The following is a 21,669-nucleotide window of genomic DNA, read 5'->3' as shown; positions in this document are numbered from 1 at the left end:
CAATTCCACAAGAACTGTCTTAGCGAAAGGCTTCTTGAGGGGAAACCTGTAACTCTGTGAGATGATTTCACAGAACACAAAGAAGTTTCTCAGAAAGCTTCTTTCTCTTTGTTATCGGAGGATATTTCCTTTGGCCCTATAGTCTTAAAAGGGATCAGAAATATCTGTTCTCAGATTCCACAGAAATAAGTCTAGCAAAGAGATCCACGAAATACAGATGTAACTCTGTGAGATGAATTAACAGAACACTCAGCAGTTTCTCAGAAAACTTCTTTCCAGATTTCATCTGAGGATATTTCCTTTTTCACCATAGCCCTCTATGGGCTTCCAAATATCACTTTGCCAATTCCACAAGAACTGTCTTAGCGAAAGGCTTCTTGAGGGGAAACCTGTAACTCTGTGAGATGATTTCACAGAACACAAAGAAGTTTCTCAGAAAGCTTCTTTCTCTTTCTTATCGGAGGATATTTCCTTTGGCCCTATAGTCTTCAATAGGATCCGAAATATCTGTTCTCAGATTCCACAGAAATAAGTCTAGCAAAGAGATCCACGAAATACAGATGTAACTCTGTGAGATGAATTAACAGAACACTCAGCAGTTTCACAGAAAGCTTCTTTCCAGATTTCATCTGAGGATATTTCCTTTTTCACCATAGCCCTCTATGGGCTTCCAAATATCACTTTGCCAATTCCACAAGAACTGTCTTAGCGAAAGGCTTCTTGAGGCGAAAGCTGTAACTCTGTGAGATGATTTCACAGAACACAAAGAAGTTTCTCAGAAAGATTCTTTTTCTTTGTTATCGGAGATTATTTCCTTTGGCCCTATAGTCTTCATACTGATCCGAAATATCTGTTCTCAGATTCCACAGAAATAAGGCTAGGAAAGAGATCCACGAAATACAGATGTAACTCTGTGAGATGAATTAACAGAACACTCAGCAGTTTCTCAGAAAGCTTCTTTCCAGATTTCATCTGAGGATATTTCCTTTTTCACCATAGCCCTCTAAGGGCTTCCAAATATCACTTTGCCAATTCCACAAGAACTGTCTTAGCGAAAGGCTTCTTGAGGGGAAAGCTGTAACTCTGTGAGATGATTTCACAGAACACAAAGAAGTTTCTCAGAAAGCTTCTTTCTCTTTGTTATCGGAGGATATTTCCTTTGGCCCTATAGTCTTCATTGGGATCCGAAATATCTGTTCTCAGATTCCACAGAAATAAGGCTAGCAAAGAGATCCACGAAATACAGATGTAACTCTGTGAGATGAATTAACAGAACACTAAGCAGTTTCTCAGAAAGCTTCTTTCCAGATTTCATCTGAGGATATTTCCTTTTTCACTATAGCTCTCTAAGGGCTTCCAAATATCACTTTGCCAATTCCACAAGAACTGTCTTAGCGAAAGGCTTCTTGAGGGGAAAGATGTAACTCTGTGAGATGATTTCACAGAACACAAAGAAGTTTCTCAGAAAGCTTTTTTCTCTTTGTTATCGGAGGATATTTCCTTTGGCCCTATAGTCTTCAATGGGATCCGAAATATCTGTTCTCAGATTTCACAGAAATAAGGCTAGCAAAGAGATCCACGAAATAAAGATGTAACTCTGTGAGATTAATTAACAGAACACTCAGCAGTTTCTCAGAATGCTTCTTTCCAGATTTCATCTGAGGATATTTCCTTTTTCACCATAGCCCTCTAAGGGGTTCCAAATATGACTTTGCCAATTCCACAAGAACTGTCTTAGCGAAAGGCTTCTTGAGGGGAAAGTTGTAACTCTATGAGATGATTTCACAGAACACAAAGAAGTTTCTCAGAAAGCTTCTTTCTCTTTGTTATCGGAGGATATTTCCTTTGCCCCTATAGTCTTCATAGGAATCCGAAATATCTGTTCTCAGATTCCAAAGAAATAAGGCTAGCAAAGAGATCCACGAAATACAGATGTAACTCTGTGAGATGAATTAACAGAACACTCAGCAGTTTCTCAGAAAGCTTCTTTCCAGATTTCATCTGAGGATATTTCCTTTTTCACCATAGCCCTCTAAGGGCTTCCAAATATCACTTTGCCAATTCCACAAGAACTGTCTTAGCGAAAGGCTTCTTGAGGGGAAAGCTGTAACTCTGTGATATGATTTCACAGAACACAAAGAAGTTTCTCAGAAAGCTTCCTTCTCTTTGTTATCGGAGGGTATTTCCTTTGGCCCTATAGTCTTCAAAGGGATCGGAAATATCTATTCTCAGATTCCACAGAAATAAGGCTAGCAAAGAGATCCACGAATTACAGATGTAACTCTGTGAGATGAATTAACAGAACACTAAGCAGTTTCTCAGAAACCTTCTTTCCAGATTTCATCTGAGGATATTTCCTTTTTCACCATAGCCCTCTATGGGCTTTCAAATATCACTCTGCCAATTCCACAAGAACTGTCTCAGCGAAAGGCTTCTTGAGGGGAAAGCTGTAACTCTGTGAGATGATTTCACAGAACACAAAGAAGTTTCTCAGAAAACTTCTTTCTCTTTGTTATCGGAGGATATTTCCTTTGGCCGTATAGTCTTCAAAGGGATCCGAAATATCTTTTCTCAGATTCCACAGAAATAAGGCTAGCAAAGAGATCCACGAAATACAGATGTGACTCTGTGAGTGGAAGTCACACATCACAGAGAAGTTTCTCAGAAAGCTTCTTTCCAGATTTCATCTGAGGATATTTCCTTTTTCAACATAGCCCTCTATGGGCTTCCAAATATCACTTTGCCAATTCCACAAGAACTGTCTTAGCGAAAGGCTTCTTGAGGGGAAACCTGTAACTCTGTGAGATGATTTCACAGAACACAAAGAAGTTTCTCAGAAAGCTTCTTTCTCTTTCTTATCGGAGGATATTTCCTTTGGCCCTATAGTCTTCAATAGGATCCGAAATATCTGTTCTCAGATTCCACAGAAATAAGTCTAGCAAAGAGATCCACGAAATACAGATGTAACTCTGTGAGATGAATTAACAGAACACTCAGCAGTTTCTCAGAAAGCTTCTTTCCAGATTTCATCTGAGGATATTTCCTTTTTCACCATAGCCCTCTATGGGCTTCCAAATATCACTTTGCCAATTCCACAAGAACTGTCTTAGCGAAAGGCTTCTTGAGGGGAAAGCTGTAACTCTGTGAGATGATTTCACAGAACACAAAGAAGTTTCTCAGAAAGATTCTTTCTCTTTGTTATCGGAGATTATTTCCTTTGGCCCTATAGTCTTCATACTGATCCGAAATATCTGTTCTCAGATTCCACAGAAATAAGGCTAGGAAAGAGATCCACGAAATACAGATGTAAATCTGTGAGATGAATTAACAGAACACTAAGCAGTTTCTCAGAAAGCTTCTTTCCAGATTTCATCTGAGGATATTTCCTTTTTCACCATAGCCCTCTATGGGCTTCCAAATATCACTTTGCCAATTCCACAAGAACTGTCTTAGCGAAAGGCTTCTTGAGGGGAAAGCTGTAACTCTGTGAGATGATTTCACAGAACACAAAGAAGTTTCTCAGAAAGCTTCCTTCTCTTTGTTATCGGAGGGTATTTCCTTTGGCCCTATAGTCTTCAAAGAGATCGGAAATATCTATTCTCAGATTCCACAGAAATAAGGCTAGCAAAGAGATCCACGAATTACAGATGTAACTCTGTGAGATGAATTAACAGAAAACTAAGCCGTTTCTCAGAAACCTTCTTTCCAGATTTCATCTGAGGATATTTCCTTTTTCACCATAGCCCTCTATGGGCTTCCAAATATCACTCTGCCAATTCCACAAGAACTGTCTCAGCGGAAGGCTTCTTGAGGGGAAAGCTGTAACTCTGTGAGATGATTTCACAGAACACAAAGAAGTTTCTCAGAAAACTTCTTTCTCTTTGTTATCGGAGGATATTTCCTTTGGCCGTATAGTCTTCAAAGGGATCCGAAATATCTTTTCTCAGATTCCACAGAAATAAGGCTAGCAAAGAGATCCACGAAATACAGATGTAACTCTGTGAGTGGAAGTCACACATCACAGAGAAGTTTCTCAGAAAGCTTCTTTCCAGATTTCATCTGAGGATATTTCCTTTTTCACCATAGCCCTCTATGGGCTTCCAAATATCACTTTGCCAATTCCACAAGAACTGTCTTAGCGAAAGGCTTCTTGAGGGGAAACCTGTAACTCTGTGAGATGATTTCACAGAACACAAAGAAGTTTCTCAGAAAGCTTCTTTCTCTTTCTTATCGGAGGATATTTCCTTTGGCCCTATAGTCTTCAATAGGATCCGAAATATCTGTTCTCAGATTCCACAGAAATAAGTCTAGCAAAGAGATCCACGAAATACAGATGTAACTCTGTGAGATGAATGAACAGAACACTCAGCAGTTTCTCAGAAAGCTTCTTTCCAGATTTCATCTGAGGATATTTCCTTTTTCACCATAGCCCTCTATGGGCTTCCAAATATCACTTTGCCAATTCCACAAGAACTGTCTTAGCGAAAGGCTTCTTGAGGGGAAAGCTGTAACTCTGTGAGATGATTTCACAGAACACAAAGAAGTTTCTCAGAAAGATTCTTTCTCTTTGTTATCGGAGATTATTTCCTTTGGCCCTATAGTCTTCAATGGGATCCGAAATATCTGTTCTCAGATTCCACAGAAATAAGGCTAGGAAAGAGATCCACGAAATACAGATGTAACTCTGTGAGATGAATTAACAGAACACTCAGCAGTTTCTCAGAAAGCTTCTTTCCAGATTTCATCTAAGGATATTTCCTTTTTCACCATAGCCCTCTATGGGCTTCCAAATATTACTTTGCCAATTCCACAAGAACTGTCTTAGCGAAAGGCTTCTTGAGGGGAAAGCTGTAACTCTGTGATATGATTTCACAGAACACAAAGAAGGTTCTCAATAAGCTTCTTTCTCTTTGTTATCGGAGGATATTTCCTTTGGCCCTATAGTCTTCAAAGGGATCGGAAATATCTGCTCTCAGATTCCACAGAAATAAGGCTAGCAAAGAGATCCACGAAATACAGATGTAACTCTGTGAGATGAATTAACAGAACACTCAGCAGTTTCTCAGAAAGCTTCTTTCCAGATTTCATCTGAGGATATTTCCTTTTTCACCATAGCCCTCTATGGGCTTCCAAATATCACTTTGCCAATTCCACAAGAACTGTCTTAGGGAAAGGCTTCTTGAGGGGAAAGCTGTAACTCTGTGAGATGATTTCACAGAACACAAAGAAGTTTCTCAGAAAGCTTCTTTCTCTTTGTTATCGGAGGATATTTCCTTTGGCCCTATAGTCATCAATAGGATCCGAAATATCTGTTCTCAGATTCCACAGAAATAAGGCTAGCAAAGAGATCCACGAATTACAGATGTAACTCTGTGAGATGAATTAACAGAACACTAAGCAGTTTCTCAGAAAGCTTCTTTCCAGATTTCATCTGAGGATATTTCCTTTTTCACTATATCCATCTATGGGATTCCAAATATCACTTTGCCAATTCCACAAGAACTGTCTTAGCGAAAGGCTTCTTGAGGAGAAAGCTGTAACTCTGTGGGATGATTTCACAGAACACAAAGAAGTTTCTCAGAAAGCTTTTTTCGCTTTGTTATCGGAGGATATTTCCTTTGGCCCTATAGTCTTCAATGGGATCCGAAATATCTGTTCTCAGATTCCACAGAAATAAGGCTAGCAAAGAGATCCACGAAATACAGATGTAACTCTGTGAGATGAATTAACAGAACACTCAGCAGTTTCTCAGAAAGCTTCTTTCCAGATTTCATATGAGGATATTTCCTTTTTCACCATAGCCCTCTAAGGGCTTCCAAATATCACTTTGCCAATTCCACAAGAACTGTCTTAGCGAAAGGCTTCTTGAGGGGAAAGCTGTAACTCTGTGAGATGATTTCACAGAACACAAAGAAGTTTCTCAGAAAGCTTCTTTCTCTTTGTTATCGGAGGATATTTCCTTTGCCCCTATAGTCTTCATAGGAATCCGAAATATCTGTTCTCAGATTCCAAAGAAATAAGGCTAGCAACGAGATCCACGAAATACAGATGTAACTCTGTGAGATGAATTAACAGAACACTAAGCAGTTTCTCAGAAAGCTTCTTTCCAGATTTCATCTGAGGATATTTCCTTTTTCACCATAGCCCTCTAAGGGCTTCCAAATATCACTCTGCCAATTCAACAAGAACTGTCTCAGCGAAAGGTTTCTTGAGGGGAAAGCTGGAACTCTGTGAGATGATTTCACAGAACACAAAGAAGTTTCTCAGAAAGCTTCTTTCTCTTTGTTATCGGAGGATATTTCCTTTGGCCGTATAGTCTTCAAAGGGATCCGAAATATCTGTTCTCAGATTCACAGAAATAAGGCTAGCAAAGAGATCCACGAAATACAGATGTAACTCTGTGAGTGGAAGTCACACATCACAGAGAAGTTTCTCAGAAAGCTTCTTTCCAGATTTCATCTGAGGATATTTTCTTTTTCACCATAGCCCTCTATGGGCTTCCAAATATCACATTGCCAATTCCACAAGAACTGTCTTAGCGAAAGGCTTCTTGAGGGGAAAGCTGGAACTCTGTGAGATGATTTCACAGAACACAAAGAAGTTTCTCAGAAAGCTTCTTTCTCTTTGTTATCGGAGGATATTTCCTTTGGCCCTATAGTCTTCAATGGGATCCGAAATATCTGTTCTCAGATTCCACAGAAATAAGGCTAGCAAAGAGATCCACGAAATACAGATGTAACTCTGTGAGATGAATTCACAGAACACTCAGCAGTTTCTCAGAAATCTTCCTTCCATATTTCATCTGAGGATATTTCCTTTTTGACCATAGCCCTCTATGGGCTTCCAAATATCACTTTGCCAATTCCACAAGAACTGTTTTAGCGAAAGGCTTCTTGAGGGGAAAGCTGTAACTCTGTGAGATGATTTCACAGAACACAAAGAAGTTTCTCAGAAAGCTTCTTTCTCTTTGTTATCGGAGGATATTTCCTTTGGCCCTATAGTCTTAAAAGGGATCCGAAATATCTCTTCTCAGATTCCACAGAAATAAGTCTAGCGAAGAGATCCACGAAATACAGATGTAACTCTGTGAGATGAATTAACAGAACACTCAGCAGTTTCTCAGAAAACTTCTTTCCAGATTTCATCTGAGGATATTTCCTTTTTCACCATAGCCCTCTATGGGCTTCCATATATCCCTTTGCCAAATCCACAAGAACTGTCTTAGCGAAAGGCTTCTTGAGGGGAAAGCTGTAACTCTGTGAGATGATTTCACAGAACACAAAGAAGTTTCTCAGAAAGCTTCTTTCTCTTTTTTATCGGAGATTATTTCCTTTGGCCCTATAGTCTTCAATGGGATCCGAAATATCTGTTCTCAGATTTCACAGAAATAAGGCTAGCAAAGAGATCCACGAAATACAGATGTAACTCTGTGAGATGAATTAACAGAACACTAAGCAGTTTCACAGAAAGCTTCTTTCCAGATTTCATATGAGGATATTTCCTTTTTCACCATAGCCCTCTATGGGCTTCCAAATATCACTTTGCCAATTCCACAAGAACTGTCTTAGCGAAAGGCTTCTTGAGGGGAAAGCTGTAACTCTGTGAGATGATTTCACAGAACACAAAGAAGTTTCTCAGAAAGCTTCTTTCTCTTTGTTATCGGAGGATATTTCCTTTGGCCCTATAGTCTTCAAAGGGATCGGAAATATCTGTTCTCAGATTCCACAGAAATAAGGCTAGCAAAGAGATGCACGAAATACAGATGGAACTCTGTGAGATGAATTAACAGAACACTGAGCAGTTTCTCAGAAAGCTTCTTTCCAGATTTCATCTGAGGATATTTCCTTTTTCACCATAGCCCTCTAAGGGCTTCCAAATATCACTTTGCCAATTCCACAAGAACTGTCTTAGCGAAAGGCTTCTTGAGGGGAAAGCTGTAACTCTGTGAGATGATTTCACAGAACACAAAGAAGTTTCTCAGAAAGCTTCTTTCTCTTTGTTATCGGAGGATATTTCCTTTGGCCGTATAGTCTTCAATGGGATCCGAAATATCTGTTCTCAGATTCCACAGAAATAAGGCTAGCAAAGAGATCCACGAAATACAGATGTAACTCTGTGAGATGAATTAACAGAACACTAAGCAGTTTCTCAGAAAGATTCTTTCCAGATTTTATCTGAGGATATTTCCTTTTTCACCGTAGCCCTCTAAGGGCTTCCAAATATCACTTTGCCAATTCCACAAGAACTGTCTTAGCGAAAGGCTTCTTGAGGGGAAAGCTGTAACTCTGTGAGATGATTTCACAGAACACAAAGAAGTTTCTCAGAAAGCTTCCTTCTCTTTGTTATCGGAGGGTATTTCCTTTGGCCCTATAGTCTTCAAAGGGATCGGAAATATCTGTTCTCAGATTCCACAGAAATAAGGCTAGCAAAGAGATCCACGAAATACAGATGTAACTCTGTGAGATGAATTAACAGAACACTAAGCAGTTTCTCAGAAAGCTTCTTTCCAGATTTCATCTGAGGATATTTCCTTTTTCACCATAGCCCTCTATGGGCTTCCAAATATCGCTCTGCCAATTCCACAAGAACTGTCTCAGCGAAAGGCTTCTTGAGGGGAAAGCTGTAACTCTGTGAGATGATTTCGCAGAACACAAAGAAGTTTCTCAGAAAGCTTCTTTCTCTTTGTTATCGGAGGATATTTCCTTTGGCCGTATAGTCTTCAAAGGGATCCGAAATATCTGTTCTCAGATTCCACAGAAATAAGGCTAGCAAAGAGATCCACGAAATACAGATGTAACTCTGTGAGTGGAAGTCACACATCACAGAGAAGTTTCTCAGAAATCTTCCTTCCAGATTTCATCTGAGGATATTTCCTTTTTCACCATAGCCCTCTATGGGCTTCCAAATATCACTTTGCCAATTCCACAAGAACTGTTTTAGCGAAAGGCTTCTTCAGGGGAAAGCTGTAACTCTGTGAGATGATTTCACAGAACACAAAGAAGTTTCTCAGAAAGCTTCTTTCTCTTTGTTATCGGAGGATATTTCCCTTGGCCCTATAGTCTTAAAAAGGATCAGAAATATCTGTTCTCAGATTCCACAGAAATAAGTCTAGCAAAGAGATCCACGAAATACAGATGTAACTCTGTGAGATGAATTAACAGAACACTCAGCAGTTTCTCAGAAAACTTCTTTCCAGATTTCATCCGAGGATATATCCTTTTTCACCATAGCCCTCTATGGGCTTCCATATATCCCTTTGCCAAATCCACAAGAACTGTCTTAGCGAAAGGCTTCTTGAGGGGATAGCTGTAACTCTGTGAGATGATTTCACAGAACACAAAGAAGATTCTCAGAAAGCTTCTTTCTCTTTGTTATCGGAGATTATTTCCTTTGGCCCTATAGTCTTCAATGGGATCCGAAATATCTGTTCTCAGATTTCACAGAAATAAGGCTAGCAAAGAGATCCACGAAATACAGATGTAACTCTGTGAGATGAATTAACAGAACACTAAGCAGTTTCACAGAAAGCTTCTTTCCAGATTTCATATGAGGATATTTCCTTTTTCACCATAGCCCTCTATGGGCTTCCAAATATCACTTTGCCAATTCCACAAGAACTGTCTTAGCGAAAGGCTTCTTGAGGTGAAAGCGGTAACTCTGTGAGATGATTTCACAGAACACAAAGAAGTTTCTCAGAAAGCTTCTTTCTCTTTGTTATCGGAGGATATTTCCTTTGGCCCTATTGTCTTCAAAGGGATCGGAAATATCTGTTCTCAGATTCCACAGAAATACGGCTAGCAAAGAGATGCACGAAATAGAGATGGAACTCTGTGAGACGAATTAACAGAACACTAAGCAGTTTCTCAGAAAGCTTCTTTCCAGATTTCATCTGAGGATATTTCCTTTTTCACCATAGCCCTCTAAAGGCTTCCAAATATCACTTTGCCAATTCCACAAGAACTGTCTTAGCGAAAGGCTTCTTGAGGGGAAAGCTGTAACTCTGTGAGATGATTTCACAGAACACAAAGAAGTTTCTCAGAAAGCTTCTTTCTCTTTGTTATCGGAGGATATTTCCTTTGGCCCTATAGTCTTCAATGGGATCCGAAATATCTGTTCTCAGATTCCACAGAAATAAGGCTAGCAAAGAGATCCACGAAATACAGATGTAACTCTGTGAGATGAATTAACAGAACACTAAGCAGTTTCTCAGAAAGCTTCTTTCCAGATTTCATCTGAGGATATTTCCTTTTTCACCATAGCCCTCTAAGGGCTTCCAAATATCACTTTGCCAATTCCACAAGAACTGTCTTAGCGAAAGGCTTCTTGAGGGGAAAGCTGTAACTCTGTGAGATGATTTCACAGAACACAAAGAAGTTTCTCAGAAAGCTTCCTTCTCTTTGTTATCGGAGGGTATTTCCTTTGGCCCTACAGTCTTCAAAGGGATCGGAAATATCTGTTCTCAGATTCCACAGAAATAAGGCTAGCAAAGAGATCCACGAAATACAGATGTAACTCTGTGAGATGAATTAACAGAACACTAAGCAGTTTCTCAGAAAGCTTCTTTCCAGATTTCATCTGAGGATATTTCCTTTTTCACCATAGCCCTCTATGGGCTTCCAAATATCGCTCTGCCAATTCCACAAGAACTGTCTCAGCGAAAGGCTTCTTGAGGGGAAAGCTGTAACTCTGTGAGATGATTTCACAGAACACAAAGAAGTTTCTCAGAAAGCTTCTTTCTCTTTGTTATCGGAGGATATTTCCTTTGGCCGTATAGTCTTCAAAAGGATCCGAAATATCTGTTCTCAGATTCCACAGAAATAAGGCTAGCAAAGAGATCCACGAAATACAGATGTAACTCTGTGAGTGGAAGTCACACATCACAGAGAAGTTTCTCAGAAAGCTTCTTTCCAGATTTCATCTGAGGATATTTCCTTTTTCACCATAGCCCTCTATGGGCTTCCAAATATCACTTTGCCAATTCCACAAGAACTGTCTTAGCGAAAGGCTTCTTGAGGGGAAACCTGTAACTCTGTGAGATGATTTCACAGAACACAAAGAAGTTTCTCAGAAAGCTTCTTTCTCTTTGTTATCGGAGGATATTTCCTTTGGCCCTATAGTCTTAAAAGGGATCAGAAATATCTGTTCTCAGATTCCACAGAAATAAGTCTAGCAAAGAGATCCACGAAATACAGATGTAACTCTGTGAGATGAATTAACAGAACACTCAGCAGTTTCTCAGAAAACTTCTTTCCAGATTTCATCTGAGGATATTTCCTTTTTCACCGTAGCCCTCTATGGGCTTCCATATATCCCTTTGCCAAATCCACAAGAACTGTCTTAGCGAAAGGCTTCTTGAGGGGAAAGCTGTAACTCTGTGAGATGATTTCACAGAACACAAAGAAGATTCTCAGAAAGCTTCTTTCTCTTTGTTATCGGAGATTATTTCCTTTGGCCCTATAGTCTTCAATGGGATCCGAAATATCTGTTCTCAGATTTCACAGAAATAAGGCTAGCAAAGAGATCCACGAAATACAGATGTAACTATGTGAGATGAATTAACAGAACACTAAGCAGTTTCACAGAAAGCTTCTTTCCAGATTTCATATGAGGATATTTCCTTTTTCACCATAGCCCTCTATGGGCTTCCAAATATCACTTTGCCAATTCCACAAGAACTGTCTTAGCGAAAGGCTTCTTGAGGGGAAAGCTGTAACTCTGTGAGATGATTTCACAGAAGACAAAGAAGTTTCTCAGAAAGCTTCTTTCTCTTTGTTATCGGAGGATATTTCCTTTGGCCCTATACTCTTCAAAGGGATCGGAAATATCTGTTCTCAGATTCCACAGAAATACGGCTAGCAAAGAGATGCACGAAATAGAGATGGAACTCTGTGAGATGAATTAACAGAACACTAAGCAGTTTCTCAGAAAGCTTCTTTCCAGATTTCATCTGAGGATATTTCCTTTTTCACCATAGCCCTCTAAGGGCTTCCAAATATCACTTTGCCAATTCCACAAGAACTGTCTTAGCGAAAGGCTTCTTGAGGGGAAAGCTGTAACTCTGTGAGATGATTTCACAGAACACAAAGAAGTTTCTCAGAAAGCTTCTTTCTCTTTGTTATCGGAGGATATTTCCTTTGGCCCTATAGTCTTCAATGGGATCCGAAATATCTGTTCTCAGATTCCACAGAAATAAGGCTAGCAAAGAGATCCACGAAATACAGATGTAACTCTGTGAGATGAATTAACAGAACACTAAGCAGTTTCTCAGAAAGCTTCTTTCCAGATTTCATCTGAGGATATTTCCTTTTTCACCATAGCCCTCTAAGGGCTTCCAAATATCACTTTGCCAATTCCACAAGAACTGTCTTAGCGAAAGGCTTCTTGAGGGGAAAGCTGTAACTCTGTGAGATGATTTCACAGAACACAAAGAAGTTTCTCAGAAAGCTTCCTTCTCTTTGTTATCGGAGGGTATTTCCTTTGGCCCTACAGTCTTCAAAGGGATCCGAAATATCTGTTCTCAGATTCCACAGAAATAAGGCTAGCAAAGAGATCCACGAAATACAGATGTAACTCTGTGAGATGAATTAACAGAACACTAAGCAGTTTCTCAGAAAGCTTCTTTCCAGATTTCATCTGAGGATATTTCCTTTTTCACCATAGCCTTCTATGGGCTTCCAAATATCGCTCTGCCAATTCCACAACAACTGTCTCAGCGAAAGGCTTCTTGAGGGGAAAGCTGTAACTCTGTGAGATGATTTCACAGAACACAAAGAAGTTTCTCAGAAAGCTTCTTTCTCTTTGTTATCGGAGGATATTTCCTTTGGCCGTATAGTCTTCAAAAGGATCCGAAATATCTGTTCTCAGATTCCACAGAAATAAGGCTAGCAAAGAGATCCACGAAATACAGATGTAACTCTGTGAGTGGAAGTCACACATCACAGAGAAGTTTCTCAGAAAGCTTCTTTCCAGATTTCATCTGAGGATATTTCCTTTTTCACCATAGCCCTCTATTGGCTTCCAAATATCACTTTGCCAATTCCACAAGAACTGTCTTAGCGAAAGGCTTCTTGAGGGGAAACCTGTAACTCTGTGAGATGATTTCACAGAACACAAAGAAGTTTCTCAGAAAGCTTCTTTCTCTTTGTTATCGGAGGATATTTCCTTTGGCCCTATAGTCTTAAAAGGGATCAGAAATATCTGTTCTCAGATTCCACAGAAATAAGTCTAGCAAAGAGATCCACGAAATACAGATGTAACTCTGTGAGATGAATTAACAGAACACTCAGCAGTTTCTCAGAAAACTTCTTTCCAGATTTCATCTGAGGATATTTCCTTTTTCACCGTAGCCCTCTATGGGCTTCCATATATCCCTTTGCCAAATCCACAAGAACTGTCTTAGCGAAAGGGTTCTTGAGGGGAAAGCTGTAACTCTGTGAGATGATTTCACAGAACACAAAGAAGATTCTCAGAAAGCTTCTTTCTCTTTGTTATCGGAGATTATTTCCTTTGGCCCTATAGTCTTCAATGGGATCGGAAATATCTGTTCTCAGATTTCACAGAAATAAGGCTAGCAAAGAGATCCACGAAATACAGATGTAACTATGTGAGATGAATTAACAGAACACTAAGCAGTTTCACAGAAAGCTTCTTTCCAGATTTCATATGAGGATATTTCCTTTTTCACCATAGCCCTCTATGGGCTTCCAAATATCACTTTGCCAATTCCACAAGAACTGTCTTAGCGAAAGGCTTCTTGAGGGGAAAGCTGTAACTCTGTGAGATGATTTGACAGAACACAAAGAAGTTTCTCAGAAAGCTTCTTTCTCTTTGTTATCGGAGGATATTTCCTTTGGCCCTATAGTCTTCAAAGGGAACGGAAATATCTGTTCTCAGATTCCACAGAAATAAGGCTAGCAAAGAGATGCACGAAATACAGATGGAACTCTGTGAGATGAATTAATAGAACACTAAGCAGTTTCTCAGAAAGCTTCTTTCCAGATTTCATCTGAGGATATTTCCTTTTTCACCATAGCCCTCTAAGGGCTTCCAAACATCACTTTGCCAATTCCACAAGAACTGTCTTAGCGAAATGCTTCTTGTGGGGAAACCTGTAACTCTGTGAGATGATTTCACAGAACACCAAGAAGTTTCTCAGAAAGCTTCTTTCTCTTTGTTATCGGAGGATATTTCCATTGGCCCTATAGTCTTCATTGGGATCCGAAATATCTGTTCTCAGATTCCACAGAAATAAGGCTAGCAAAGAGATCCACGAAATACAGATGTAACTCTGTGAGATGAATTAACAGAACACTAAGCAGTTTCTCAGAAAGCTTCTTTCCAGATTTCATCTGAGGATATTTCCTTTTTCACTATAGCTCTCTAAGGGCTTCCAAATATCACTTTGCCAATTCCACAAGAACTGTCTTAGCGAAAGGCTTCTTGAGGGGAAAGCTGTAACTCTGTGAGATGATTTCACAGAACACAAAGAAGTTTCTCAGAAAGCTTTTTTCTCTTTGTTATCGGAGGATATTTCCTTTGGCCCTATAGTCTTCAATGGGATCCGAAATATCTGTTCTCAGATTCCACAGAAATAAGGCTAGCAAAGAGATCCACGAAATAAAGATGTAACTCTGTGAGATTAATTAACAGAACACTCAGCAGTTTCTCAGAAAGCTTCTTTCCAGATTTCATCTGAGGATATTTCCTTTTTCACCATAGCCCTCTAAGGGGTTCCAAATATCACTTTGCCAATTCCACAAGAACTGTCTTAGCGAAAGGCTTCTTGAGGGGAAAGCTGTAACTCTGTGAGATGATTTCACAGAACACAAAGAAGTTTCTCAGAAAGCTTCTTTCTCTTTGTTATCGGAGGATATTTCCTTTGCCCCTATAGTCTTCATAGGAATCCGAAATATCTGTTCTCAGATTCCAAAGAAATAAGGCTAGCAAAGAGATCCACGAAATACAGATGTAACTCTGTGAGATGAATTAACAGAACACTAAGCAGTTTCTCAGAAAGCTTCTTTCCAGATTTCATCTGAGGATATTTCCTTTTTCACCACAGCCCTCTAAGGGCTTCCAAATATCACTCTGCCAATTCCACAAGAACTGTCTCAGCGAAAGGCTTCTTGAGGGGAAAGCTGTAACTCTGTGAGATGATTTCACAGAACACAAAGAAGTTTCTCAGAAAGCTTCTTTCTCTTTGTTATCGGAGGATATTTCCTTTGGCCGTATAGTCTTCAAAGGGATACGAAATATCTGTTCTCAGATTCACAGAAATAAGGCTAGCAAAGAGATCCACGAAATACAGATGTAACTCTGTGAGTGGAAGTCACACATCACAGAGAAGTTTCTCAGAAAGCTTCTTTCCAGATTTCATCTGAGGATATTTTCTTTTTCACCATAGCCCTCTATGGGCTTCCATATATCCCTTTGCCAAATCCACAAGAACTGTCTTAGCGAACGGCTTCTTGAGGGGAAAGCTGTAACTCTGTGAGATGATTTCACAGAACACAAAGAAGTTTCTCAGAAAGCTTCTTTCTCTTTGTTATCGGAGATTATTTCCTTTGGCCCTATAGTCTTCAATGGGATCCGAAATATCTGTTCTCAGATTTCACAGAAATAAGGCTAGCAAAGAGATCCACGAAATACAGATGTAACTCTGTGAGATGAATTAACAGAACACTAAGCAGTTTCACAGAAAGCTTCTTTCCAGATTTCATATGAGGATATTTCCTTTTTCACCATAGCCCTCTATGGGCTTCCAAATATCACTTTGCCAATTCCACAAGAACTGTCTTAGCGAAAGGCTTCTTGAGGGGAAAGCTGTAACTCTGTGAGATGATTTCACAGAACACAAAGAAGTTTCTCAGAAAGCTTCTTTCTCTTTGTTATCGGAGGATATTTCCTTTGGCCCTATAGTCTTCAATGGGATCCGAAATATCTGTTCTCAGATTCCACAGAAATAAGGCTAGCAAAGAGATCCACGAAATACAGATGTAACTCTGTGAGATGAATTAACAGAACACTAAGCAGTTTCTCAGAAAGCTTCTTTCCAGATTTCATCTGAGGATATTTCCTTTTTCACCATAGCCCTCTAAGGGCTTCCAAATATCACTTTGCCAATTCCACAAGAACTGTCTTAGCGAAAGGCTTCTTGAGGGGAAAGCTGTAACTCTGTGAGATGATTTCACAGAACACAAAGAAGTTTCTCAGAAAGCTTCCTTCTCTTTGTTATCGGAGGGTATTTCCTTTGGCCCTACAGTCTTCAAAGGGATCGGAAATATCTGTTCTCAGATTCCACAGAAATAAGGCTAGCAAAGAGATCCACGAAATACAGATATAACTCTGTGAGATGAATTAACAGAACACTAAGCAGTTTCTCAGAAAGCTTCTTTCCAGATTTCATCTGAGGATATTTCCTTTTTCACCATAGCCCTCTATGGGCTTCCAAATATCGCTCTGCCAATTCCACAAGAACTGTCTCAGCAAAAGGCTTCTTGAGGGGAAAGCTGTAACTCAGTGAGATGATTTAACAGAACACAAAGAAGTTTCTCAGAAAGCTTCTTTCTCTTTGTTATCGGAGGATATTTCCTTTGGCCGTATAGTCTTCAAAAGGATCCGAAATATCTGTTCTCAGATTCCACAGAAATAAGGCTAGCAAAGAGATCCACGAAATACAGATGTAACTCTGTGAGTGGAAGTCACACATCACAGAGAAGTTTCTCAGAAAGCTTCTTTCCAGATTTCATCTGAGGATATTTCCTTTTTCACCATAGCCCTCTATGGGCTTCCAAATATCACTTTGCCAATTCCACAAGAACTGTCTTAGCGAAAGGCTTCTTGAGGGGAAACCTGTAACTCTGTGAGATGATTTCACAGAACACAAAGAAGTTTCTCAGAAAGCTTCTTTCTCTTTGTTATCGGGGGATATTTCCTTTGGCCCTCTAGTCTTCAAAGGGATCAGAAATATCTGTTCTCAGATTCCACAGAAATAAGTCTAGCAAAGAGATCCACGAAATACAGATGTAACTCTGTGAGATGAATTAACAGAACACTCAGCAGTTTCTCAGAAAACTTCTTTCCAGATTTCATCTGAGGATATTTCCTTTTTCACCGTAGCCCTCTATGGGCTTCCATATATCCCTTTGCCAAATCCACAAGAACTGTCTTAGCGATAGGCTTCTTGAGGGGAAAGCTGTAACTCTGTGAGATGATTTCACAGAACACAAAGAAGATTCTCAGAAAGCTTCTTTCTCTTTGTTATCGGAGATTATTTCCTTTGGCCCTATAGTCTTCAATGGGATCCGAAATATCAGTTCTCAGATTTCACAGAAATAAGGCTAGCAAAGAGATCCACGAAATACAGATGTAACTATGTGAGATGAATTAACAGAACACTAAGCAGTTTCACAGAAAGCTTCTTCCCAGATTTCATCTGAGGATATTTCCTTTTTCACTATAGCTCTCTAAGGGCTTCCAAATATCACTTTGCCAATTCCACAAGAACTGTCTTAGCGAAAGGCTTCTTGAGGGGAAAGCTGTAACTCTGTGAGATGATTTCACAGAACACAAAGAAGTTTCTCAGAAAGCTTTTTTCTCTTTGTTATCGGAGGATATTTCCTTTGGCCCTATAGTCTTCAATGGGATCCGAAATATCTGTTCTCAGATTCCACAGAAATAAGGCTAGCAAATAGATCCACGAAATAAAGATGTAACTCTGTGAGATTAATTAACAGAACACTCAGCAGTTTCTCAGAAAGCTTCTTTCCAGATTTCATCTGAGGATATTTCCTTTTTCACCATAGCCCTCTAAGGGGTTCCAAATATCACTTTGCCAATTCCACAAGAACTGTCTTAGCGAAAGGCTTCTTGAGGGGAAAGCTGTAACTCTGTGAGATGATTTCACAGAACACAAAGAAGTTTCTCAGAAAGCTTCTTTCTCTTTGTTATCGGAGGATATTTCCTTTGCCCCTATAGTCTTCATAGGAATCCGAAATATCTGTTCTCAGATTCCAAAGAAATAAGGCTAGCAAAGAGATCCACGAAATACAGATGTAACTCTGTGAGATGAATTAACAGAACACTAAGCAGTTTCTCAGAAAGCTTCTTTCCAGATTTCATCTGAGGATATTTCCTTTTTCACCATAGCCCTCTAAGGGCTTCCAAATATCACTTTGCCAATTCCACAAGAACTGTCTTAGCGAAAGGCTTCTTGAGGGGAAAGCTGTAACTCTGTGATATGATTTCACAGAACACAAAGAAGTTTCTCAGAAAGCTTCCTTCTCTTTGTTATCGGAGGGTATTTCCTTTGGCCCTATAGTCTTCAAAGGGGTCGGAAATATCTATTCTCAGATTCCACAGAAATAAGGCTAGCAAAGAGATCCACGAATTACAGATGTAACTCTGTGAGATGAATTAACAGAACACTCAGCAAATTCTCAGAAAGCTTCTTTCCAGATTTCATCTGAGGATATTTCCTTTTTCACCATAGCCCTCTATGGGCTTCCAAATATCACTCTGCCAATTCCACAAGAACTGTCTCAGCGAAAGGCTTCTTGAGGGGAAAGCTGTAACTCTGTGAGATGATTTCACAGAACACAAAGAAGTTTCTCAGAAAACTTCTTTCTCTTTGTTATCGGAGGAAATTTCCTTTGGCCGTATAGTCTTCAAAGGGATCCGAAATATCTTTTCTCAGATTCCACAGAAATAAGGCTAGCAAAGAGATCCACGAAATACAGATGTAACTCTGTGAGTGGAAGTCACACATCACAGAGAAGTTTCTCAGAAAGCTTCTTTCCAGATTTCATCTGAGGATATTTCCTTTTTCACCATAGCCCTCTATGGGCTTCCAAATATCACTTTGCCAATTCCACAAGAACTGTCTTAGCGAAAGGCTTCTTGAGGGGAAAGCTGTAACTCTGTGAGATGATTTCACAGAACACAAAGAAGTTTCTCAGAAAGCTTCTTTCTCTTTCTTATCGGAGGATATTTCCTTGGGCCCTATAGTCTTCAATAGGATCCGAAATATCTGTTCTCAGATTCCACAGAAATAAGTCTAGCAAAGAGATCCACGAAATACAGATGTAACTCTGTGAGATGAATTAACAGAACACTCAGCAGTTTCTCAGAAAGCTTCTTTCCAGATTTCATCTGAGGATATTTCCTTTTTCACCATAGCCCTCTATGGGCTTCCAAATATCACTTTGCCAATTCCACAAGAACTGTCTTAGCGAAAGGCTTCTTGAGGCGAAAGCTGTAACTCTGTGAGATGATTTCACAGAACACAAAGAAGTTTCTCAGAAAGATTCTTTCTCTTTGTTATCGGAGATTATTTCCTTTGGCCCTGTAGTCTTCATACTGATCCGAAATATCTGTTCTCAGATTCCACAGAAATAAGGCTAGGAAAGAGATCCACGAAATACAGATGTAACTCTGTGAGATGAATTAACAGAACACTCAGCAGTTTCTCAGAAAGCTTCTTTCCAGATTTCATCTGAGGATATTTCCTTTTTCACCATAGCCCTCTAAGGGCTTCCAAATATCACTTTGCCAATTCCACAAGAACTGTCTTAGCGAAAGGCTTCTTGAGGGGAAAGCTGTAACTCTGTGAAATGATTTCACAGAACACAAAGAAGTTTCTCAGAAAGCTTCTTTCTCTTTGTTATCGGAGGATATTTCCTTTGGCCCTATAGTCTTCATTGGGATCCGAAATATCTGTTCTCAGATTCCACAGAAATAAGGCTAGGAAAGAGATCCACGAAATACAGATGTAACTCTGTGAGATGAATTAACAGAACACTAAGCAGTTTCTCAGAAAGCTTCTTTCCAGATTTCATCTGAGGATATTTCCTTTTTCACTATAGCTCTCTAAGGGCTTCCAAATATCACTTTGCCAATTCCACAAGAACTGTCTTAGCGAAAGGCTTCTTGAGGGGAAAGCTGTAACTCTGTGAGATGATTTCACAGAACACAAAGAAGTTTCTCAGAAAGCTTTTTTCTCTTTGTTATCGGAGGATATTTCCTTTGGCCCTATAGTCTTCAATGGGATCCGAAATATCTGTTCTCAGATTCCACAGAAATAAGGCTAGCAAAGAGATCCACGAAATAAAGATGTAACTCTGTGAGATTAATTAACAGAACACTCAGCAGTTTCTCAGAAAGCTTCTTTCCAGATTTCATCTGAGGATATTTCCTTTTTCACCATAGCCCTCTAAGGGGTTCCAAATATCATTTTGCCAATTCCACAAGAACTGTCTTAGCGAAAGGCTTCTTGAGGGGAAAGCTGTAACTCTGTGAGATGATTTCACAGAACACAAAGAAGTTTCTCAGAAAGCTTCTTTCTCTTTGTTATCGGAGGATATTTCCTTTGCCCCTATAGTCTTCATAGGAATCCGAAATATCTGTTCTCAGATTCCAAAGAAATAAGGCTAGCAAAGAGATCCACGAAATACAGATGTAACTCTGTGAGATGAATTAACAGAACACTAAGCAGTTTCTCAGAAAGCTTCTTTCCAGATTTCATCTGAGGATATTTCCTTTTTCACCATAGCCCTCTAAGGGCTTCCAAATATCACTTTGCCAATTCCACAAGAACTGTCTTAGCGAAAGGCTTCTTGAGGGGAAAGCTGTAACTCTGTGATATGATTTCACAGAACACAAAGAAGTTTCTCAGAAAGCTTCCTTCTCTTTGTTATCGGAGGGTATTTCCTTTGGCCCTATAGTCTTCAAAGGGGTCGGAAATATCTATTCTCAGATTCCACAGAAATAAGGCTAGCAAAGAGATCCACGAATTACAGATGTAACTCTGTGAGATGAATTAACAGAACACTCAGCAAATTCTCAGAAAGCTTCTTTCCAGATTTCATCTGAGGATATTTCCTTTTTCACCATAGCCCTCTATGGGCTTCCAAATATCACTCTGCCAATTCCACAAGAACTGTCTCAGCGAAAGGCTTCTTGAGGGGAAAGCTGTAACTCTGTGAGATGATTTCACAGAACACAAAGAAGTTTCTCAGAAAACTTCTTTCTCTTTGTTATCGGAGGATATTTCCTTTGGCCGTATAGTCTTCAAAGGGATCCGAAATATCTTTTCTCAGATTCCACAGAAATAAGGCTAGCAAAGAGATCCACGAAATACAGATGTAACTCTGTGTGTGGAAGTCACACATCACAGAGAAGTTTCTCAGAAAGCTTCTTTCCAGATTTCATCTGAGGATATTTCCTTTTTCACCATAGCCCTCTATGGGCTTCCAAATATCACTTTGCCAATTCCACAAGAACTGTCTTAGCGAAAGGCTTCTTGAGGGGAAAGCTGTAACTCTGTGAGATGATTTCACAGAACACAAAGAAGTTTCTCAGAAAGCTTCTTTCTCTTTGTTATCGGAGGATATTTCCTTTGCCCCTATAGTCTTCATAGGAATCCGAAATATCTGTTATCAGATTCCAAAGAAATAAGGCTAGCAAAGAGATCCACGAAATACAGATGTAACTCTGTGAGATGAATTAACAGAACACTAAGCAGTTTCTCAGAAAGCTTCTTTCCAGATTTCATCTGAGGATATTTCCTTTTTCACCATAGCCCTCTAAGGGCTTCCAAATATCACTTTGCCAATTCCACAAGAACTGTCTTAGCGAAAGGCTTCTTGAGGGGAAAGCTGTAACTCTGTGAGA

The sequence above is a fragment of the Macaca mulatta genome, chromosome 19 (assembly GCF_049350105.2).
Source record: "Macaca mulatta isolate MMU2019108-1 chromosome 19, T2T-MMU8v2.0, whole genome shotgun sequence".
NCBI lineage: Eukaryota > Metazoa > Chordata > Mammalia > Primates > Cercopithecidae > Macaca > Macaca mulatta.
This window is presented reverse-complemented; position numbering follows the sequence as displayed.